Source organism: Anopheles coluzzii, chromosome 3 (genome assembly GCF_943734685.1).
Source record: "Anopheles coluzzii chromosome 3, AcolN3, whole genome shotgun sequence".
Taxonomy (NCBI): domain Eukaryota; kingdom Metazoa; phylum Arthropoda; class Insecta; order Diptera; family Culicidae; genus Anopheles; species Anopheles coluzzii.
The window spans coordinates 16,692,979-16,704,884 of record NC_064671.1 but is presented as its reverse complement, the minus strand read 5'-3'; positions in this window follow the sequence as shown (position 1 = coordinate 16,704,884).

Below are 11,906 nucleotides of genomic sequence, written 5' to 3'. Positions count from 1 at the left end.
TCACTAAGTTCCTGTTTTGAGTTATAAAGCATAAACTGTTCCTGCTTATGTTGTACGTTTCGGTTGGTTCTGTTAAGTGTGTCACAATTGTTTTTTTTATATGAACGGTGCCTGAGCTCTTCCGGATGTGAATGGTATGATCTGATTTACTGAATGTGTTATAATGAATGTGTTACAATGGTGTGACTTGGCTTTCCAAAGTGTGTTACTATGTGTCCATGGCTGATAGTGTGTATTACAATATGTTCTGTATAGCAGATATGCTACAATGGGATTCATTGGCTGACTCGACTGACTCTTTCTTTTTGACTGACCAGTTTTCCTCTCGTGATACGAGCCATATATCTCGTGGCTTTCAACATATTTTTTTCGCTAAATTTTAAAACGACTCCACTTTATATTTTCGGTTTGAAATATGTTAGCAAGCACGTCCTTAAATTGACCGTGATTTATAATAAATCATTAACCCCACGCAGCTTTCTACGTAGTTTATAGCACGTTTGTGCGTATGTGCCAAAAATATGTTATCATAACAAAGCAGATACAAAAATGGTGAGCAAAAACCAACAGAACCATAACACTATTCATTAGGTGCAAAATTGACTATCAGCCTACGGCCAGGGAGGAGCGGGAAAGAAGGGCAGCGTGTTGTAAAGTTGCTACCCAAAAACCAGCAGTAAACTGACGACAGACGAACATGGCGCGCGCGTGCTGTACATTGGCAAATCAACCGTAGTCGGTTAAATGGGTGGGCAAGGGCTGTACACACATACACACATACAGTGTCGAGTGAGGCACTACGTTTATGAGCACTCTAAATGCTGATGAGCGAAAGCGAAATATGTTCCCCGGCGTAACTGCAAAAGGGCGCGTAGCTGCTTGTTTTTTTTGTTGTTTTGTTAGTTTTCCCATTGTCGATTGTTGCCTGCAGCGGCTGCCTGGTTCGGGGCAGGGAAATTCATTCCCCCACAATGAACGGGTGCATCGCCTTCCAACACCAAAAATTGCACACAAACTGACCAAAAAAAAGCAGTGAAAAAATAGGACATATTTTCCCGAAGTCCTCCCTTTTACCGCCGTTCGGCCGTGTGGGATGAAGCAGCAGCTGGACAGCAGCCTAACTTGATGAGCTTTTGGGTTTTATTTTTCGTGGTGAAAGCCATTTTTTCGCGCCACATTTTGTGCGGCCGTGGTCATCGATGGGTACAGAACCGGTTGGTCGTTTGGGTTTGGGTTTGGCTTGGCTTGGCACAGATATGAGAGATGATTTTCCCCGAAAGAGTCCATTGGTTTGCTGGCTGCGCCACTGTGGTGCTCGATAGTTTCTATTAGCGTTGCCCTTCCTTTACTTGTGCGCTTTTTTATGCTCGCTTCTCATTCCTAAACCGTTGCTGGGCGAGGCTGTGCCTGGTGTGTACAGTTGCTTGCTCAAACATGGTCCATTTAATTTAGAGCGCTTGTTCACATGCTTTATTGATGCTGACGAGAGGCTTTCACCCCGAGTGTAGGGGAGCTTTGGTCACTCCGAGGCCGGGTGTTTGCGCGAATGTAAATGTAAAAAAGCGACAATTTTACTGTCCACCCCAAAGGATGGGTGGGCAGAGAGTCCAAACATAGTCTCCCTCCCCCCAAAAAAACGTGCCTTATCGATGCGCTTGTTTCATGTTTTGTGTTGTGTGTGCACGTGTAGGAGTGCTTAAAAATGTGCACACGCTGTGGAAAATGGGTTTTCCGTTTTGTGATTATTGTTTACCGCGCTGCCTTCATTGCTTTCGTTCTAGTTTGTTGGCGGAGTGTATCACTTTTTCGGTATATATTCCACTCTCTAATATGTAACCCATCAACAGCAATCGCCTCGTAGCAATCTCCTGCTCAAAGCATATTGTACTAGTTCCAGCTACATCAATTGTTCACTACAGTGTAGGTGTTGTTGTAAAAAGATAAAGTTAAAATTCATTACAACACTACAGCAAGGACCGAGTACCATCTCTGGACCGTCACATCGACATTGTTGCATCAATGCAGTAATGCTGCTGCATACTCGATCGAACCCTGTGCATTCTTGCTTTCCTGTGTCTGTGCCTCAACACGGCTACCTCGTACAAACGCTAACATGGAAGGTGATTATAATAAAAGTAAACAGAAATGTTGTAAAACTCTGCACTTGTTTGCGTCATAGTGTGCCTTCTTTTACCATGTTCCCAGTCACATCGGAACGTGAAGGAATCAGCTCTCGCTGAAGCTCAGCCATGGCATCGTTACAGTGCGCTGTAAACGCAAACAGAGCAAAACAGACAGAGGGAACGGTGGGACAGTTTATGATGATGCGCCACTTTTGCTTTGGCATACATTTTCCTCATTACCGGTAACATCCAACTCTTGGTGAGTGTGTTCATGTGTTTTTTTTTTAATTTTGCAAAAAAGTTTATCTCATGAAGAAGCAGTGAAAAGTTTTATAGCTCCTGTTATGGAAAAGTGGACGTAAATCAATGAAAATAATGTGATTTATGATTTATGTTCTCTTCATTTTTCTCATTTAGGTTTGAATGCTCGTGTTGCAAATATTTACAATTTAATTTAAAAGTCCAGGTATTCTTTCCCAAAATTGTACATTGAAATCTGGTGTCAACTTTTGTTTCGAAGTCAATTGCTAGTTGCTAATCTTTTTATACGGATGTCAGTTTTGGTCAAAGTGTTGGTTCTTTTTTATATTGTTATGTTTCAGTTATGAACTTTGGTTTTAAAAAGCGAACTCAAGTAAAATGTTCTTACAGTTCATGAACAAGAGAGTTCCTTCTAGCTCCAAGGGTCCTTTACACAACAAAAGTTTTTTTTTTAATTGGTAAGTTTATTTTTCCGTCCACAAGGACAGAGGAGGCGTGGAAGGCCCAAACTGAGGTGGCAAGATGGCGTGGAGGCGTCCGCCATTAAGGCCGGGATAACGGACTGGCAGACGAAGGCGCGAGACCGTGAGCGGTTTCGGACACTCCTGAGGCAGGCCAAGACCGCAAAGCGGTTGAAGCGCCGGATAAGTAAGTAAGTAAGTAAGTTTATTTGTCTCATTTATCAAACTCCTGTCTTTTTTCCTGTAAATTCAATCTCTCTTGCTGTAGAAACCTTCTTCTTCTTCTATTTTGAAGTAACGTCCAACGCGGTCATGCCGGCCTGTATGTATATATATAAGCTTTTGAGATTTATAAAGTACCACATCACTGCTGAATAGCCAAGTTGTTGCTACAGGGAGACTTATCAGACTTGAACCCAAGACGGCAATGTTATTAAGTCGTACGATTTGACGGCATTACTATGGGACTGCCCTGGGACTCTACGGGAGAAACCTAAAGTAAAATGAAAAGCTCACAAAATAATTCATATTTGAGAAGTACTTTTATCAAGACTAATGTAATAATTATAAAAAAATGACATGTTTATTGATTCAGGATGTTTTCTCTTCTATTTTTATTTTTTTCTAATGTTTTGATAATCACAATCGCTTTTTTCGCCGAAAGGTTACCTGTTCAATTGTCATGCCTGTCAACTCGCATGTACCAGGATGGTAAATAAACAAACAAACAAATGGTCTTTTAGCATGGTCCAGATTGTTACAGAGTAGTCATTCGATCCGTTTACAAGGTTACACAAATCTAAAACGGTTATAATTGGCTTCCCTTTCAAATTAAGGCCTGCTTAAAGAAGAATTACTAGTTAAGCAATAACTAAATAACATAACTAAATAACCGGCACTGGTACTAATTTTAAAGCAATGTCAATCCTGGCACAGATACTGAACCCATACCGGCCGTAGAGCTGATCGTTATTCAATACTGATCCTGTAACTGCTCACAAACCTATACCGATTCTAAAGCTGATATAACTCATAGTATTCCTGGAACTGATCCAGAAGAATACCGGGCTAGGAATCCATTGAGCTGATTACAATTCCATACCACTGCTTAAACAACTATCGAGTTTATCCTGTTCTTGAAACTATATTGGCCCTTGTTATGATTCTAGAGCAGAGAACAGAGAGAAAATCATTATTTTTAGGACTATTAGGGTTCTCTTTGCTTATTTTCTTTTCTAATCAAACAATTGTTTTGCAGGATTCGGAAAACATTATTGCTGTCAAAGAAAATCTGTTGTACATGCATGTAAGCACGATCTTCTGACATAAAACCTCCTATACAACGGTGGCCAACAAAGTATTGCATTACTTGTTCACTTCACTCTCATCTGTGAAATTCATCACAACTTTGAAACCCCTTTCGTTTGCTGAAATACAATAGATATGAAAGTGGGTAGTTATATTTCCGGAATTGATCTACCGCTTTGAAACCACACGCTCCACAACTCCGAAAACGCAAAACTTTACGATTCTAAGTAAAGTCTCACTCCGGGACCGATTTCATCCTGCGCTCCAACACTCGCCCGGCCTTTGGCCTGGAAATGATGAAAGGTAATTCATTTCTTGTACCGTGCGGTTGATATGCAAGATTGGGTTGCAGTTAGCTTTCGAGTTATTACACGACCCCGCCGGTTTGTAACGGGGCACCACTATGAGCATAGTTTACAAAAGGCCCTGGAAACTGGAAGCGCCGTTTCAGGTGCAGTGTAGAATCTGGCACGAACGTGCACCAAATTATCCGTCCGTACGTTTCGCTGTGGTTCCAATGAGCATTAAAAGCTGATGTGTAGGTGTACAGGAGGAAACAGAAATAATACAACCTAAAAAAGGATCTGTTACAGGATGCAAACATGAGCACACGTACACAGACACACACCGGCATTCCGGTTTTGCCAGTGGCACTATAATCCTTCCACACAATCTCTGACGCTTTCCGTGCGAGCGTCCGCGGACCTTTTGGGCCAGGCCCCGGTTAGAGCGGTTAGAATTAGTCTGAATAATTAATCTAAACTGGATAAAATACGGCCGAAATAACTTTCTACAATTTCCTTCCCTTGCCCAAAGGTGAAAGTGTATGTGTGTAAGTACAATTCACCTGCATCCAATCCATGGTGTGGGCTGTGCGCCTGTATGTAACTGGGCTGTGTGAGCCTCACTGCCTGACGTCCGAGCAACAAAGGTGTATGAATTTTTAATCCTCAATCCCATCCACCGATTCGCAGACCAGCAACATCCAGCAGCCAGCCGGCCAGTATGTGTGCGGGTTCAAATTGAAAAAGATTACTTATGCTACCGCCGAATGCTGTGTGTGTGTGTGTGCCGTACGAAAGAAGATCCGTGGCTGGGTTCGGCTGTGTGTCCGGTTGATGGGCACTAATTTTAATTCTTTCCGTATCACGGAGTCGCCGGTGGGGAGGGGGACGGAATTGCCATGAATTGTTGAATAATTTTCACTCTCCAGCAGTAATTGGAGTATTCTCTTCTTCTTTTGTGTGTGTGTGTGTGTGGCTATTCCAGAACGATCACACGCGCGAGCTGGGGAGAAGAAAACAACGCAAGAGAATGGCAGATCAGACAGGAGCGCAAGACAAAAAACATAGTACATAATGTGCCTGTGTAGTCGAGATCGGTGAGCCGTGATTTGTTCTTTTTACAGTGGATGATTGTTGGAGCTTGTATGTGCGTGTGTATGTGTGCTTTCATTTAACCTCCCGAGCGACGGTGGATGAGCTGACCGCGAGTTAACCATTCATGAGTGTATGGAACCTCTTCTGCCGGAGTAGGAAAGTACTTCATATTTAATGGACAGGAAATAAAAACTCGCTTTGCCCGCACCTACGCGGTACGTTTGCCATTTTGCACGATTCTGGTGTGATTGCGTGGAGTAACAGGAAAATAACCTTACGTGGATGATTATGTTGCATTTGTGTGCGTTGCTAACTTGCAAGGAGTGTGGTATAGTGAGCATCTGCTCAATCATTGATAGTATCAGTAGTGTGAATGTGTGCAATTGTCTGTTCTTCACTATAAAGTTCGTTTTAAGGGCATTTTTTTAAATGAAATTTTTTTAATTTTTAAACAAGATTTATTATTTTTGTTCATTTTTATGCAACTTGTACTGAACTTTCGAAATTTCTGTTGAAAAATAAATAAATCATCCCTTCGTTTGCTTTTATCTCACAGGAACCCCAGCCAGAGAACATATTTAAAACTCTTCCGTATTGTCTTAAGATTCAGCTTTACATATACACCAAACAATAAATTCATGTAAACATAATTAATTCTGTGGTTTTCAGGGGTTCTCATAGTTGTGGAACACATTATATACTTTTTCTTCGGGGAAATCAACTTCATGTGATGGGAAGAGTACTCTTTAATCGTCCGAATTGGTGTATAAGCACCGACGAACCGACGTGACACTTCGAACAAAATAAGGTTTAAAAGTTGTCCCACTAGCGCCATCTCTATGATGATTCGCTTACTATACGCTTACTACGCTTACTACAACACGCTATTGCCTCACACTTTCTTAGCATTTTGTTTTGGAAAGGTTGTTTACATCTAAGCAGCCGCGAACAAAGCTCATTTTTACAGATGTGATCTGCTCAATAGCAAATGACAGTGCTTTCGTGTGGGACACTTAATACAGTGTTTTTCAAGTCATTTTCGAATTTAAACCCTGTTATTCACCGCGTTCAAGATGTTAATCCACATCAATCTGACATTTCATTTCCTTCACAATAATTTTTTATTTCTCCAACATGGTTTTCAACACGACTCAAGCTGGATTGACAGTTCTTTGTTATGTGTTGAAAATCATGTGTTGAAACTGAAATTTCATATTGAAACAAATAAACCATTTGACAGCTGTTGAAAAACATCTTGGATGCGGTGAATAACAATGTTTACATTCGAAACTGACTTGGAAAATTATGTAAGGAATGGGACAAATCCAAGGAGCCTGTTGGAAACGGTGCTATAGAGTCCAATTCTCATAATATGAAGTTCACTTTCCATAAGAAAGAGTCAAGGAAGTGTCTCACAACTATGACCCGTGGATGCGATGAGTTCAGTAGGTGAAACTCATGTTTAGTACATATAAGAAAGCATAAGCGACTCCAAATCGTTGGTGTAGCAAGTTAGATTCGAGTCTTTTAACTCAATTTGCCGAGACCCGCCTTAGCAAAATCAAAAAATTGGAATCCACAAGGTAACTCTTTGGTAAAAAAGTCCTCGGTACATAATTCATCTATCATAGGGGGCCTTCACGATTCTAGTTAGTTTTTTGTATGGAGTTTGACAGTTGGAGGCTGAAATCATGTAAACGCTCCATACAAAACCACACAAAAAACTAGCCTGCAATTTTCAGTCTAGATTATTCTAGCCACAAAGCTAGAATTAGATTCAAGTACCTGCTCGAACACACGGTTTTGTTTACATTTACATTTAGAATCAATGTATATGTAGTCCAGGTGGTCTCATAGCATGTTTTTATAACCAATTTTGAAAATCACTTTTTGACAGAACGAGTGAAAACTTTTGTTCAAACAAGCTTTCTAGAGGCTTGACGAATATTCAAAACACTCTTAAAATCTTCATTCAGAAGCAGAAGCGATAAAAATCAGCCTTCTCAATTCATACACCTTGGGATAAGCCCACCTGTATATTATACCCACTTAGATAGCTGCTCGAAAACTGCTATACAATGCAAACAGCTGACAGGCTGAAATTTCAGCCTACGTACTTACAACGGAAAGGGCCCCATAAGTTAATTTTTACTAGCTTCTTGTAATTCTTCTTCTTTGGCTCAACAACCGTTGTCGGTCAAGGCCTGCCTGTACCCACTTGTGGGCTTGGCTTTCAGTGACTAATAGATTTCCCCCCATAGCAGGATAGTCAGTCCTACGTATGGCGGCGCATTCTATTTGGGGATTGAACCCATGACGGGCATGTTGTTAAGTCGTACGAGTTGACGACTGTACTACGAGACCGGCTCCAATGTAATTACGTACGTATATTATGAACGTGTAACTCTTTGTTCTGATTTTTTTTATTTAGTTATCGAACAAGGACAAATATGTAGTATTATTTTCCTTTTGATATTCATTATGCTACTAATTAGATTTTTCCGATTCCGTTGGGTTATAGAAATGGCATTCGTCGGCACAGACTCAGTCAAATCAAAAGCTTCCGTAATTTTTATTTATTTCTGTTTTTTCTTTTCAAGCAACAAATTTCTAAAATGACAGGATTGCTGAATATATGTTTTATTTCCTTCATAGTACTCATTTATTATAAATTTCAAAAAATTTAACCTTGCCAGAGTCACAATCGTAATCGTAAATAATGCATTGAATAAATAAATAAAGTAAAAGCAGCAGTGATGCGATTCAGTGACATTCAAATGATTCTATTTTTGTGTATCGATTGAGCAATCGTCTCTCTGTACATCGTACACAAGTCATTTTGCAGTGGAATAACACAAATCAAAGCAAAACAACTCAACAATGAAGTCGGGACAACGGCATACTCCAACATACAAAATGTCACCGATGACACCGGGGCAGGTTAATGTAAAATTAAACCATAGCTGTTTGACATTTTGACCGGACTTGTTCTACTGCCCCTATGTGCTTGTGTGGGAATGTGTGCGCTCCTTTTTTTTTTGTTTTGCGTGAGCGTAACTGCAGTAATTGTCTAATGGCGTACCACCGATTGGACGGCACCGATTGGAAAACAAAGTTCGATGTGCGGCAACCGAACCGCACAGGATCAGGCCCTTCCCGAAACGTCCAAATTACCCATCGGATTGTGGCGACCAGCGGAGTGGCGCTGTTCGAATGCTCCGATCCTAATGCGGCCGGTTGAATAATTCATGACGGCGCGGGTATCATTCGAATCCTGCCAGTTCGGATCCCGGAATTTCTGGCTGGCAGGGGAAAATGTTTCCCTCGCTAATCTATCCTCATTCGCCACGTGGCCATCATACGTCCATCTGCCCCCGCGTTGGTTAGGATTACTTTACCCACTCCCACACACACACACACACACACACACAGGTAGGTACAGGTACAGTACGTGCACTAACACTTTCGCCTGTCAACTGTCTGACCTATCCATCCGGCTCCCCAGCATCTTTCCCGGGGTGGGCTGCCACCGATCTTAAGCTCGGCCGTTCGGAAGTGACAAAGGTTTCAATTAATAATAAAAGCTTTTTCCGCACTATTTCCACCGGCAATTTATTCGATTAGCGAGCGACCAAACGGACCGAATCTATCTCCATCATTTCCTTCTGTCCTCTCACACATTCACTTGCAGCCCGTGTCCCGTACCGTTGCGAACTTTGGCACGGGCGCGCACCGTATTCCACCTGGCAGCGGTGGTGGTTGACTTTCTGACAGTAGGAAAACCGATTTTATCGGCCATTGCCTGTCATCGGTGATGCCGGCTCGTAATCACATTCTGACCACGTACTTTCGTACCGGTTACTGGCCCGGAATGTGTCCCCTGTACCAGTGCGAATGTGTGGAACCGGTACAGGTAATTCAGCTTTCTTTACGTAGGGGTGTTTTTGGAGGGAACGGATGGCGGGGGGATTAGACCACTTGGACTTGGTGGTAGTTGAAGGTGAGGAATGAGCTGGTTAGTCCATTGCGCGATGCTCAGCGTTGACCATTTACTGGATTTTCTGTGCATCGTTAATCTTTAACAGCTTCCAAAGCGGGTGGCACTAACAGTGTTGAGCTTTTGAACGGTTTCGATTAGTTTATGTTTAGATCTCAATGCTTGGATGGAGGATGGATGTAGTTTAACATTCGATGTGTACGTTTTATGGGTATGTTTGATTACAAATGGGAAATAAAACTCAATTTCTTTGCTGACTGTTAAATTGATTGCATTACATGTACTTTATGTAAGTGTTTATATACAATGTGACTCAAAGATGTGGTTACTGTTCGAATTTAAGTCATACACGTCAATATCCATTATTGATGATTTTATAAAAAAAATCTTAGTTTTTTAGCTTACTGCGGGCTTGTTGGACTTTTAAGATTATGTGTTCATTTGTCTACCATTTAGCCTAAATAATGAACGATGTATTTTAAATAGTAATGACAATTATGATAGCAAAGATAAGACGCTTACAAACAAACGCCCATCAAAGTTTCAAACGTACAGATGATTCGTAAACGTAAGCCAGAATTTATCTTGATGTTTTTAAACACAAAGCTTAACTTTAATGTATCGTGTTGATTAAGTTAAAATCAAGGATAATTTTGGTTTTTTCACTAAATTTTGCTTCCTTGTGACTAATCTTTGTCTCCAAGGCATCAATATTTGAATATAATAAATCAATTGCTTTGTTTAGAATTCGTTCTACTAAGGTTTAGTAACCGCGTGTCACAACATTCGTCAGTTGAAGTCGCATATTAAAAATTGTATAAATAGTTTTTAAAACTTCCTTCTTTTTATTCGGGAGAAACAGTTAAAAAAAGGCCTAAAGCTGTAAAAAACACTTCTTTTAAAATGACAAAAACACTATATGATTTTAATAAAGTATAACTTAATACAACGACTGTGATACTGTTTACTCAATAGAAGAGAGTATCAATTATGTAGAATGTGACCGAGGTTCCGAACATTCATATTGAAAAAACTAGGATTGAAGAGAAGTTTAATTAGTTGAACTAGTTTAACCAAGACATTTTCCGATTGTTTCTGATAAAAGTTTTCTTCCGCTTATAACCAGAATCAATTTTCTAACATTTAATTGGTTAGTATTTTATAAACCATTACCGTTAAAAGCTCGTAAAATCTCACCCTTTTTTACATTTCTGATAAAATATCATTTAAAAATTGAGCTCTTTTTTGCAATGTGGAAGTGCTGAAAGTAAGATTGTGTTATACATGTTTAAGGTTAATTAAGATTAGCTCTCGAATAGATTAATTTTACAAAAATTAAAAAAAAAACATACACAATCACATAAACGTTGATCAAGAAGTTAAATACTAAGTGAGAATATTCAACAATTATTGAACATTGTTTCCTTGTTTCAAGAGAATTTAGAATAAGTGTTAAAGTAAATAATGAGCTTCATATATACCGGTAAGAACTATTAAATTAACATACCCACATTATCAATACTGTAAAACATAAATGTCGAATTTTTGCAATAAAATCAAAACTTAACCGTGAAACTACCTAAACTGTAAAGTACTTCATACAAGTAGTTTATGGTATAGAATATGAACTATGGCATATTAAAAAAAGCAAATTAAGCCACAAAAGAGTAATATTTGTCCAGATCCAATTGGAAAAGCAATTGGGAATTTAAACATACAAAAACTAAACATCAATTGTGTAAATCTGTTTTTTTGGGGTTAAAGCTATGTTTCTACCTTGCACAACACTAAGGAAACGAGAAAAGAAATCTGTTTTTCGCATGTTTACCTCTCTATTGTAGATAGAATGATCTGTATCTGTAACTTGCGTTTCACTGCAGATAGATCGACACACACACACCCTCACATGCACATCGCTAATGGGATTTTCCTTTTTTTTTTACGCTTCTCCACACCTTCCACAATTCTCAACCGCACAGAGCTGTGTTACCCACGTACGACTAGCGAAGCTGCGTGGTGCATCGTTAAGACCGAACCCTCTTACCACCACCCTTCGACCATTACTAATGCCCTAATGGGTTTGGCTCACGGTGCTCATTTTCTAACATATCACCACCATCAAAAGCACGGTGCACAAACACGGCCACGGTTTGGCCCAGGTAAGGGTGACGGTAATCCATTGCCCATCAAACTGTGCCCCCCAGCCTCCAAAATAATCGAGCCGTGTCGTGTTGGTGGCGGTGGCGGCCAAAATCCTTGCAAGAAATCCGGGCCAAAGGTAGCGCAAGATCTAGCTTCGGCCCCGCAACCACGCAAAAGCCGGTCTCCGGTACCGGTTTTGGCTGTAATCAATTTCAATTTGGTGGTTGGTTCGTCT